We start from the raw sequence: 11,333 nt of genomic DNA, 5'->3' as shown, positions 1-11,333 counted from the left end.
CTCGGCCAATAAAGCAAGATGAGCGCCACAACCCCAGAGTCAGTCATGACTGGACCTAATGGTCAGGGGTCCCTTTACCTTTACCTTTATTACTTCCCTTGATCTGGATACTAGACACTAGCATTCACCTTTTTTTCTTTTTTTCTTTTTTTTGCTGCTGCTTTGACAATCACTTATAGCTGTGTAAAATTATCTTCCATAAACATGGTTTTAACAGTGAGTCTGTAAGTGACTGTGGAAGCCAATTCTGGATCCACACATCCTTCCACAGTGGGGACATAGGTTTCCAGATGGGAGTTGATCATGGTGAGGGTTTGCCAAGAGTGCCTTCTTCTTAGCATGTTTCTCCCTTTTGTCCTGAGTTCGAGTGTCTTCAAAACCCATGACACCTTTGGTAAAGGCTGTTCTCCAATTGGAGAGCTTGCAGGTCAATGTTTCCCAGTTGTTGGTGTAAACAAACAAACAAACAAACAAACAAACAAATGTTATTGAAGTTTCTCAAAAGAATACAGCAAAATAAAAACAGTCTCCTCATAGGTGTATTACAAAGCATGTCCATCTTAAAACACAGAACAGACCAGCTTAAAGATGTGTTATGACATAGTGAAACCATAAAAGTACACTAACAGAATAAGGTGAAATACAGAAAACTGACCACAAGTTTGATTTTTAAAACCCATATGAAACTATTGTTTCTATTGGACTGTGCAAGGTCCCCAGTTGGTTCAGGACCTGCATCGGGCCTGAGTCTCTCAGCCCAGATCAGTCTGGGTTGGGTGGCTACCTGATCAGGATGGATGAATTGGGTTCAGAAGCAAATTTGGGTGGTTGCACAGTCTTAGCATATAAATGCATATGTTAGTGAAAATAACATACAAAAATGTGTTATATTAGGGAAGAGCTAACTACTCTCCAAATAGTACTCCTGCCATACTTTGATTGGTAGTTCTGGTTACATCCATATTTTGTAAGTTGCAGAATGAATGGGATTTTGATCAAAGGATATTCAGTTCTCTTTTTTTAAAAAAAATAATTTTTATTGATTTCCCAACACAAATTTACAATCTTATCGAAATTTCCACAAATTTAGTTCTTTTTGGACTTCCTTCGGCTTCTCTGACAATCATCCATATTTACCTCTCAATTACACATTTATTCTGATTATATTGCCATTAAACTTCCCTCCCACTTCTATTTCCTTTTAACAATATAGCTCAACTTTCACAGTGCTTCTTGAAACCCCACCAGCGTTGTTTGCACATCACATATTCTTTTCAGATATTCAACAAATTTCCCCCAGTCCTCGATGAACTTTTGGTCTCGAAGATATCTAATTTTCCCAGTTAGTCTGTCCAGTTCTGAATAGTCTGTCAGCTTCAGTCTCCATTCTTCTATCGTCGGTATTTCCTCTTGTTTCCATTTCTGGGCCAGTAGAATTCTTGCTGCTGTAACTGCATATTGAAAAAGTTTACAGTCTTTTCTTCTTATTTCCTTTCCTGTAATTCCTAGAAGAAAGGTCTCTGGTTTCTTAACAAATGTACCGGTATATTTTAACATCTTTTTCATTTCATTATAAATCATCTCCCAGAAACTCTTCACTTTCTTACACTCCCACCACATGTGATAAAACGTTCCTTCTTTTTCCTTACCTTTCCAACACTTATTACAGGTCTTATACATTTTTGCTAATTTTACCGGTGTGATATACCATCTGTAAAACATTTTCATAACATTTTCTTTTAATGCCGTACAAGCAGAGAATCTTAAATTCTCCTTCCACAGTTTTTCCCAATCCTCAAACTGTATATTGTACCCAAAATCTCTGGCCCATTGTACCATTACCGATTTGACTTCTTCATCTTTTGTATTCCATTCCAACAATATTTTATACATTTTTGACAGAATTTTACAATTATTATTTATCACATCTGTCTGGAACTTTGAGTCTTTTTCTGCATAACCACTTTCTTTAATATCTTTTTTAAACATTTCATTAACCTGAAAATAATACAACCAATCATAAACATGTTCTTTGACTTGTTCATATGGCTTTAATTTCCATTTTCCTCCTTCTTTGGTTATCAATTCACCATATGTAATCCAATTACCTCTCATATTTATTTTCTTTACACTCATAACCTCTGATGGAGACAACCAGTGTGGAACTCTTGGTTCTAATAGGTTTTTATACCTATCCCATATTTCAATTAATGAGCTCCGGAATATGTGGTTCCCAAAGCCTTTATGAATTTTCTTCTTTTCACACCATAAATATGCGTGCCATCCAAATCTGTTATCAAATCCTTCTAAATCTAATAACTCCTTGTTCTCTAATTTTATCCATTCTCTCAACCAGCAAAGACATGCTGCTTCATAGTATAGTTTCAAGTCCGGCAGGGCGAAGCCTCCTCTTTCCTTTGCATCCGTTAATAACTTAAATTTGATTCTCGGCTTCTTGCCCTGCCAGATATACCTTGAAAGCACTCTTTGCCACTCTTTAAAAATTACTACCGCCTTTATTATGGGGATAGTCTGAAACAAGAATAACATCTTTGGAAGGACACTCATTTTTATCGTAGAGATTCTACCCCAAAAAGATAATTTCATTCTTCCCCACACCTCTAGATCTTTCCTTATTCCATTCCAGACCGGTATATAGTTGTTCTGAAACAAGTCAATATTTTTAGGAGTTAACCAAATTCCTAAATATTTTACCTTTTTCACCACCTCTATCTTTGTTCTTTGTTCCATTATTTCTATCATACTTTGATCCATATTTTTTGTAATTATTTTGGTTTTCTTCTTATTTAATCTGAACCTTGCCACATTTCCAAATTTCTCAATCTCATCCAAAATTTCTTTTACACTTTCTAGTGGTTCTTCAATCGTAATTACCAGATCCTCTGCAAAGGTTTTTACTTTATATTCGTTCTGACCAACTGTTACCACTTTTATTAATTCATTTTGTCTCATTGACCTTAAGAAAACCTCTAGGACCATTATAAATAGTAATGGTGAAAGTGGGCATCCCTGTCTGGTTCCTTTTGTTATTTTTATATCTTCTGTAGTCACATTATTTACAATTAGCTTTGCTTTCTGCTCTGTATAAATTGCCTTTATCCCATTAAAAAACTCTATCCCCACGTCCATAAACTCCAGATTCTTCAACATAAAATCCCAAGCAATATTGTCAAAGGCCTTTTCTGCATCTACAAACATTAATGTAGCTTGTTTCTCAATCCTAGCAGTCAGATACTCCAAAATATTAATTACATTTCTTATATTATCTTTCATCTGCCTGCCTGGAAGGAAACCTGCTTGATCTTTATGAATGATTTCTTGCAATATTTTTTTTAATCTATTCGCTAAAATCCCTGCAAATATTTTATAATCTGTATTAAGTAGTGAAATAGGCCTATAGTTTTTAACTTGTGTTAAATCTGAGTCCTGTTTAGGGATAAGTGTGATGAATGCTTCTTTCCATGTTTCTGGGATGTCTCTTTCTTTTAAAATATTGTTCATAACTTCTTTCAATGGTAGCATTAAAGCATCTCTCATTTCTTTATAGTAGCCTGCTGTGAAACCATCTGGTCCTGGGGCTTTCCCTCTTTTCAGTTCTTTTATAACCTCTTTTATCTCCTCATTTCCTAGAATCATAGAATCATAGAGTTGGAAGAGGCCACAAGGGCCATCGAGTCCAACCCCCTGCCAAGCAGGAAACACCATCAGAGCACTCCTGACATATGGTTGTCAAGCATCTGCTTAAAGACCTCCAAAGAAGGAGACTCTTTTTTTCTTTTTTTTAAATAATATTTATTACTTTTCCAACAATTTAAACACTACAAAAACAATACAATACAATACAAAAACACTACATAACATTGACACATTAAACACATTAAACTAACAAAACAAAACAAAAACAATAAAATAAATCAAACAATTTCAATATCCCATCTTTCATTCACTTATTTCCACAACCTCCTCACACCTCCCTTTTTGTATTCCACTTCTGTTAATTGTTTCAGCAATTCCTTTCCATCTTCCTCTGCTTTCTATCCTATAATTATCTTAACACATTCTAACCTTATTTTTTCCTTTAATACTCTATTATCTATTTATACTTAATTCCTTATAACATTTCTGCTAAAGCCATATAACTTCATTCCAGCATTTTTCTAACATTCATTAATTTTACAGTATTTCTGTAAATAGTCTTTAAACTTTTTCCAATCTTCTTCCACCAACTCTTCTCCCTGGTCTCGGATTCTGCCAGTCATTTCCGCCAATTCCATATAATCCATCAACTTCATCTGCTATTCTTCCCGGGTGGGTAAATCTTGTGTCTTCCAATACTTCACGATAAGTATTCTTGCTGCTGTTGTTGCATACATAAAAAAGGTTCTATCCTTCTTTGGCACCAATTGGCCGACCTGCTTAAAGACCTCCAAAGAAGGAGACTCCATCACACTCCTTGGCAGCAAATTCCGCTGTCGAACAGCTCTTACTGTCAGGAAGTTCTTCCTAATGTTTAGGTGTAATCTTCTTTCTTGTAGTTTGGATCCATTGCTCCGTGTCCGCTTCTCTGGAGCAGCAGAAAACAACCTTTCTCCCTCTTCTATGTGACATCCTTTTATATATTTGAACATGGCTATCATATCACCCCTTAACCTCCTCTTCTCCAGGCTAAACATGCCCAGCTCCCTTAGCCGTTCCTCATAAGGCATCGTTTCCAGGCCTTTGACCATTTTGGTTGCCCTCCTCTGGACACGTTCCAGTTTGTCAGTGTCCTTCTTGAACTGCGGTGCCCAGAACTGAACACAGTACTCCAGGTGAGGTCTGACCAGAGCAGAATACAGTGGCACTATTACTTCCCTTGATCTAGATGCTATACTCCTATTGATGCAGCCCAGAATTGCATTGGATTTTTTAGCTGCTGCTTCACACTGTTGGCTCATGTCAAGTTTGTGGTCAACCAAGACTCCGAGATCCAACCAAGACTCCTAGATCAGAGCTTGCAGGGCAGCAGCTGAAGAAGGAGCAAAAAGGGTTTTCTTGTGTGTGTGTTTCTTTGTGGCTGATTAGCCACAGTCATCTTTGAGAATTCCTGGAGAACAGGCAAAGTCTGTCTGTACTGCTCTCAAGCCAGGTGTCACCCATCTTGTATTTGTGCCTCTCATTTTTTTTGCCCAAGTGCAATACTTTACATTTCTCCCTGTTAAAATTCATCTTGTTTGTTTTGGCCCGGTTCTCTAATCTGTCAACGTCGTTTTGAAGTGTGATCCTGTCCTCTGGGGTGTTAGCCACCCCTCCCAGTTTGGTGTCATCTGCAAATTTGATCAGGATGCCCTTGAGTCCATCATCCAAGTTGTTGATAAAGATGTTGAATAAGACCGGGCCCAAGACAGAACCCTGTGGCACCCCACTAGTCACTCTTCTCCAGGATGAAGAGGAACCATTGATCAGCCAGTTACAAATCCACTGAGTGGTAGCATAGTCAAGACCGCATTTTACCAGCTTCTTTACAAGAATATCATGAGGCACCTTGTCAAATGCCTTGCTGAAATCAAGGTAGGCTACATCCACTGCGTTCCCTGCATCTACCAGGCTTGTAATTCTGTCAAAAAACGAGATCAGGTTAGTCTGACATGACTTATTTTTCAGAAATCCATGCTGACTATTGGTGATCACAGCATTCCTTTCTAGGTGCTCACAGACTGTTTGCTTAATGATCTGCTCCAGAATCTTCCCTGGTATTGATGTCAGACTGACTGGGCGGTAATTATTTGGGTCCTCTCTTTTCCCCTTTTTGAAAATAGGGACAACATTTGCCCTCCTCCAGTCTGCCGGGACTTCGCCTGTTCTCCAGGAATTCTCAAAGATGACTGCCAGTGGTTCTGAGATCACATCTGCCAGTTCTTTTAATACTCTTGGATGCAGTTCATCTGGCCCTGGAGACTTGAATACATCTAGACTAGCCAAGTATTCTTGTACTATCTCCTTAGTTATTCTGGGCTGTGTTTCCTCTGCTGAATCATTTGCTCCAAATTCTTCTGGTCGGGCATTGTTTTCTTTATCGGAGAAGACTGAGGCAAAGAAGGCATTGAGGAGTTCAGCCCTTTCTGTGTCCCCTGTTTGCATTTCACCATCTTCTCCTCTGAGTAACCCCACTGTTTCTTTGTTCTTCCTTTTGCTACGAACATACCCATAAAAGCCTTTTTTGTTGCTTTTAACCTCTCTAGCAAGCCTGAGTTCATTCTGTGCTTTAGCTTTTCTGACTTTGTGTCTACACGTGCTGGCTATTTCTTTGAATTCCTCTTTAGTGGTTTCCCCCCTTTTCCATTTTTTGTACACATCCTTTTTTAATCTTAACTCACCTAAAAGTTCTTTAGATAGCCACCCTGGCTTCTTTAGGCACCTTCCATGTTTCCATCTCATTGGTATTGCCTGAAGTTGTGCTTTTACTATCTCCCTCTTAACAAACTCCCAGCCATCATGAACTCCCTTTCCTTTTAGTATTACTGTCCATGGGATCTCACCCAGCACTTCCCTAAGTTTTATGATGTCGGCTTTCTTAAAGTCAAGAAATTGAGTCCTAGTATGCTTGGCTGCTCCTTTCCGCTGTATAGTAAACTTCAGAAGAGCATGATCACTCGCGCCTAATGATCCTTCCACTTCTACCCCACTAACCAGGTCATCAACATTGGTTAGGACCAGATCTAAAATGGCTGTTCCTCTTGTTGCTTCTCCCACTTTCTGGACAATGAAGTTGTCTGCAAGGCCAGTGAGGAATCTGCTTGACCTTATGCTCTTGGCTGAGTTTGACATCCAACAAATATCCGGGTAATTGAAGTCCCCCATTACTACTATCTCCCTTCCTTTTGCATGCTTGGCCATCTGTTCCAGGAAGGCATCATCTATGTCCTCCGTTTGGCTTGGGGATCTATAGTAAACTCCCACAATGAGGTCACTGTTATTTTTCTCTCCCTTAATTTTGACCCAAATGCTCTCACTTTGGCTTTGAGGTTCTAAATCTTGGATCTCTTCACAGGTATACACATCCCTGATATATAACACCACTCCTCCTCCTTTCTTGTCTGGTCTGTTTCTCTGAAATAGATTGTATCCCTCCATTATTACATTCCAATCGTGGGACTTATCCCACCAGGTTTCAGTGATGCCTATTGTCAGGGCTGCCTCAAGTCTCAGCTCACAAAAGACCAACGCCTTTCTTTTCTTATATACAAAAGTGTTTATTGCAGTTCATTGTTTGCTTAAGATCCGAGGCGCGCAGCCCTACGTCTGCTAGGCTTAGACCGCTGAAGTCCCTTCTGAATCTGTCCCTGCTCTGCACCAGTTTAAGAGGCTTGCGCTGCTCCACCTCTTTCTCTCTTTCCTTTTCCGCAGGGTCTTTCTGCCCGCTGGGGTTTCGCCCCTCCTGGATTCCTCCGACGCGGAATCAGACTGCTCTTGCCCCCTCCTGCGGGCTTTGGGACCTGGCCCCTCCTCCGGGCTCCCTGTACTTCCGCGCGCCTCTACATTTGAACTTGGCGCGCGCCCCCAACCTCTAACTTTCCTTTTGACAGCTACTCTACTCCCTTCACTACTCCCCTCCCCTTCCGGGAGGGTGGCTTGCTCCGACCTCCCTCCTTTCTCTACTGCCGGAGCCGCCTCCCCTGATACACTGGAACCTCCACCCCCTTCGCTGCACTCTGGCGGGGAGGCTGGTCCTGACGCCCAGCTGCCACTTTGGGATCCCCCGCTGGCCCCCTGCTCCTGGCAAGTCCCCCCTGGGGCTCCCCTGGCCTTGACCACCGGCGCCCCCTTCTGGGAATCCTCTGATTCGCTGGAAAGACTCATGGAATCTCTAGAGTCATTGTCATCCTCTTCCTCGCTGTCCTGGGATTCATCCCCATCGCTCTCCATCTCCTGCCTACCCTGTGCCTCTGTCCCTGAACCCCTGACATCCATCCCCCCCTCGAAGCCCCCCCTTCCCCCCTCCCGCTGCTCGGGCGCAGGTTCCGGGAGCTCCGTTGTAGCGGGGGTAGACGCTGGATACAGTTCATCGACGTCGATCTCCTCTGCTTCCAGTTCAGTGTATGCGTGCTCGAAACCGGGGTCCTCCCCCAACACATCCAAACCCTTCCCTCCCCCTGTTACTTCAGGCGATGCTGCTTGCCAAGGCCCCCTTCGCCACCCCACTTCTGGTTGATCGTCCCACCAATAAGAGCGGTCCATGTCCACCCCCGAGCACGATCCCCTTGGAGGGCTCGATTCCGGTGTGGTCTCCTCTGCGGAGGAGAACCCCCGGAAGGTGCTGCCTGAAAGTGTGGGCGTAAAAAGCCAGTCGTCAAAATACTCCTCTGGCATGGGCCTGTGTGGGAAGAGTGCATGGAACTCATCTTTAAGAAGAGGTTCCTCCAGAGCATAATCTGGCACCCAACTGTTGGCGCTGGCCGGGGTACCTTCCCTGGCGAGGAGGTATTCCACTCCCTTCTCCCCCCATCTCGAGTCCAGAATTTCCGTGACCTCGTTGAGTGTCGGGGTCCTCGGTGACTCCCCCCCCCCCGGTGATTCTCTACGTGGGTCTGGTGCCGTCCCTGGCTCCTGAAATCTGTGTGGGGCCTTGTAGGGTGTAAGCACCGACCTATGAAAGACCGGGTGCATTCGGGAACCTTCTGGGAGGGTCAACCGAAAAGCTACGGGATTGATCCTGCCCTCAACTTGGTATGGCCCTAGCTGTTTGTGTCCTAGCTTCTTCTTAGCTAACGACTTGGCCGGCACCGCCTGGGCTGCTAACCATACCCAGTCCCCCACCTGGATGTCTTCTCCTGCCCTCCTGTGCCTGTCTGCCTGCACTTTGTAGGCGTGTTTAGCTAGTTCCAAGTGCCGTCGTAGCTCCTCGTGGACCTCCTGCAATTCTGCTGCTAAATGCTCAGCTCCCTGCGACTCCCCCTGCGTCGTTGTCTCCAACGCCGGGAAGGTTCTGGGATGTCGCCCATTGTTGGCGAAGAACGGTGTCACCCCCGTTGACGCGTGCTTCGTGTTGTTGTAGGCAAACTCGGCCATCGGCAAGTAGTCCACCCAAGTTGCAGGCTTTTGATTGGCGTAACATCGCAGGTACTGCTGCATGATGGCGTTGACCCTCTCCGCTTGGCCGTTGGTTTGCGGGTGTCTCGCCGACGCTAAGTTGATCTTGACATTCATGATGCCCAGGAGCTTCTGCCAGAAACTGGAAATGAATTGGCGACCCCGGTCGGACAGGATGGACCGCGGTAAGCCGTGCACCCGGAACACGTGGTCTATGAACAGCTTGGCGGTCTGTTCCGCTGTTGCCACCTTCGCGCAAGGAATGAAGTGCGCCATCTTGGTGAACAGGTCTACAACCACAAGCACCGCCGTCTTGCCCCGCGAACTGGGCAGATCAGTAACAAAGTCCAGCGCCACCCGTTCCCACGGCTGTAGTGGCGTCTCCAGCGGTTCCAGCAATCCCGCTGGCTTCTTGTGCACTGGCTTGGACCTCTGACAAATGTCACACCTGGCGACGTAATCCGCGACCTCTCCCCGCATCTGGGGCCACCAAAAGTCTCTGGCTACTAAGTCCGCCGTCTTTTCTTTGCCGAAGTGACCCGCGCTGGGTGCGTCGTGTAACTGCTGTAAAACCTTCGCGCGGAGATCGTCTCCGGGCACGTAGAGAGCACCTTTGCGGGTCAGCAGACCGTCGCGTATCTGGAATTCGCCGTCCTTTGCTGTCCCTCTTCGCACCTCCTCCATCTTGGATTGTGCGAACGGATCCGTCTGTAGCGCGCGTCGTACCGCGTCCAGGTCCACGGCGGCGGAAGCGCACGCCCACGCTTGCGGTGCGAAAATGTGCCTGGCTGCCACTGGTGCCGCTTCCTCGAGGTACTGCGGTTTCCTGGAGAGCGCATCCGCTATGACGTTGTTGTCTCCCCGGATATACTCTATCCGGAAATCGAAATCCGCAAAGAACTCCGCCCATCTCATGTGCCTCTGGCTCTGGAGCTTCGCCGTGCGCCAATACTCTAGGTTCTTGTGGTCCGTGCGGACCTGCACGGTGTGCTTGGCTCCGATAAGGAAGTGCCGCCACGCCTTGAAAGCCGCGTGGATGGCCAACAACTCCCTGTCCCAGATGGTGTAGTTCTGTTCCGACTTGCTGAGCTTCCGGGAATAGAAAGCGCAGGGCCTCCAGTTCCCTTGCGGATCTTCCTGCAAGAGGACGGCCCCCACTGCTCTGTCAGATGCGTCAGTCTCAACCCGCATGGGCCTGCCGGGATTCACGTGTAGCAGCTGGTCTTCGGACGCGAAGAGACTCTTAAGTCTCCTGAAGGACTGCTCCGCCTGGTCCGTCCAGGTGAACTTTTTCTTCTTGGAACTGAGGGTGTCCGTGATAGCTGCCGTCTCTTTCGCGAAACCCCTGATGAACTTGCGGTAAAAGTTGGCGAAACCGACGAACCTCTGGACCTCCTTCCGATTGCGCGGACTATTCCAGTCCAACACCGCGCGGACTTTGGCGCTGTCCATGGCTAGTCCCTTGTCGGACAGCCGGTAGCCCAGGAAATCCACCTCCGTCACGTCGAACTGGCACTTCTCCAGTTTGGCGTAGAGCCTGTGCTCCCGTAGCCTCTGCAGGACCTCCTTTACGTCTCTCTCGTGAGTCTCCTGCGATTCTGAGAAGATCAGAATGTCGTCGAGGAAGCATACGCACTTCTTGTAGAGGAGTCCTGCTAGCACGTGGTGCATGAATGCTTGGAAACAGTGGGAGCCATTTTGGAGACCAAACGGCATAACTCTGTATTCATAGGTGCCCAGCGGCGTGAACATGGCCGTCTTCCACTCGTCACCTTCCCTCATGCGTATTAGATTGTATGCTCCGCGTAGATCCAACTTGGTGAAGATCCTCCCCTTCCTCACCGTCGCGAGCAGGTCGTCAATCTTGGGCATGGGGAAGGCCTTGGGCTTTGTCATCGAGTTGATGGCCCTATAGTCCACAATGAGCCTTTTTTGGGGTGTGTCCTTCTTCTTCACGAAAAACACAGGACTGCCCCCCACGGCCTTGGATTCTCGGATGAATCCCCGCTTCAAATTGTGATCTATGAACTCCCGGAGTTCCTGCATTTCATCTTCAGACATGGAATACAGCTTCGCAGTCGGCAGCGTCGCCCCTGGTAAGAGGTCAATTGCACAGTCGTAGGGCCGGTGGGGTGGTAATTGGTCAGCTTCCTTTTCACAGAAGACCTCCAAAAACCCCTTGTACTTGTGGGGCACTGCCTGCACCATGCCTAGATGCAACTGCTGCCCTTCCTCCTGGCCCT

General features: G+C 45.7%; 1 long non-coding RNA gene across 1 annotated transcript in view; it reads left to right on the top strand.

Moving 5' to 3' along the window:
- LOC308471874 overlaps positions 1–11,333 on the top strand; it is a 58,832-nt gene that overhangs the window by 12,432 nt on the left and 35,067 nt on the right. The gene's annotated exons all lie outside the window — the stretch shown is intronic.

This window comes from Podarcis pityusensis, assembly GCF_964106645.2.
Source record: "Podarcis pityusensis genome assembly, chromosome: 2".
Lineage (NCBI taxonomy): Eukaryota > Metazoa > Chordata > Lepidosauria > Squamata > Lacertidae > Podarcis > Podarcis pityusensis.
This window is presented reverse-complemented; position numbering and strand designations above follow the sequence as displayed.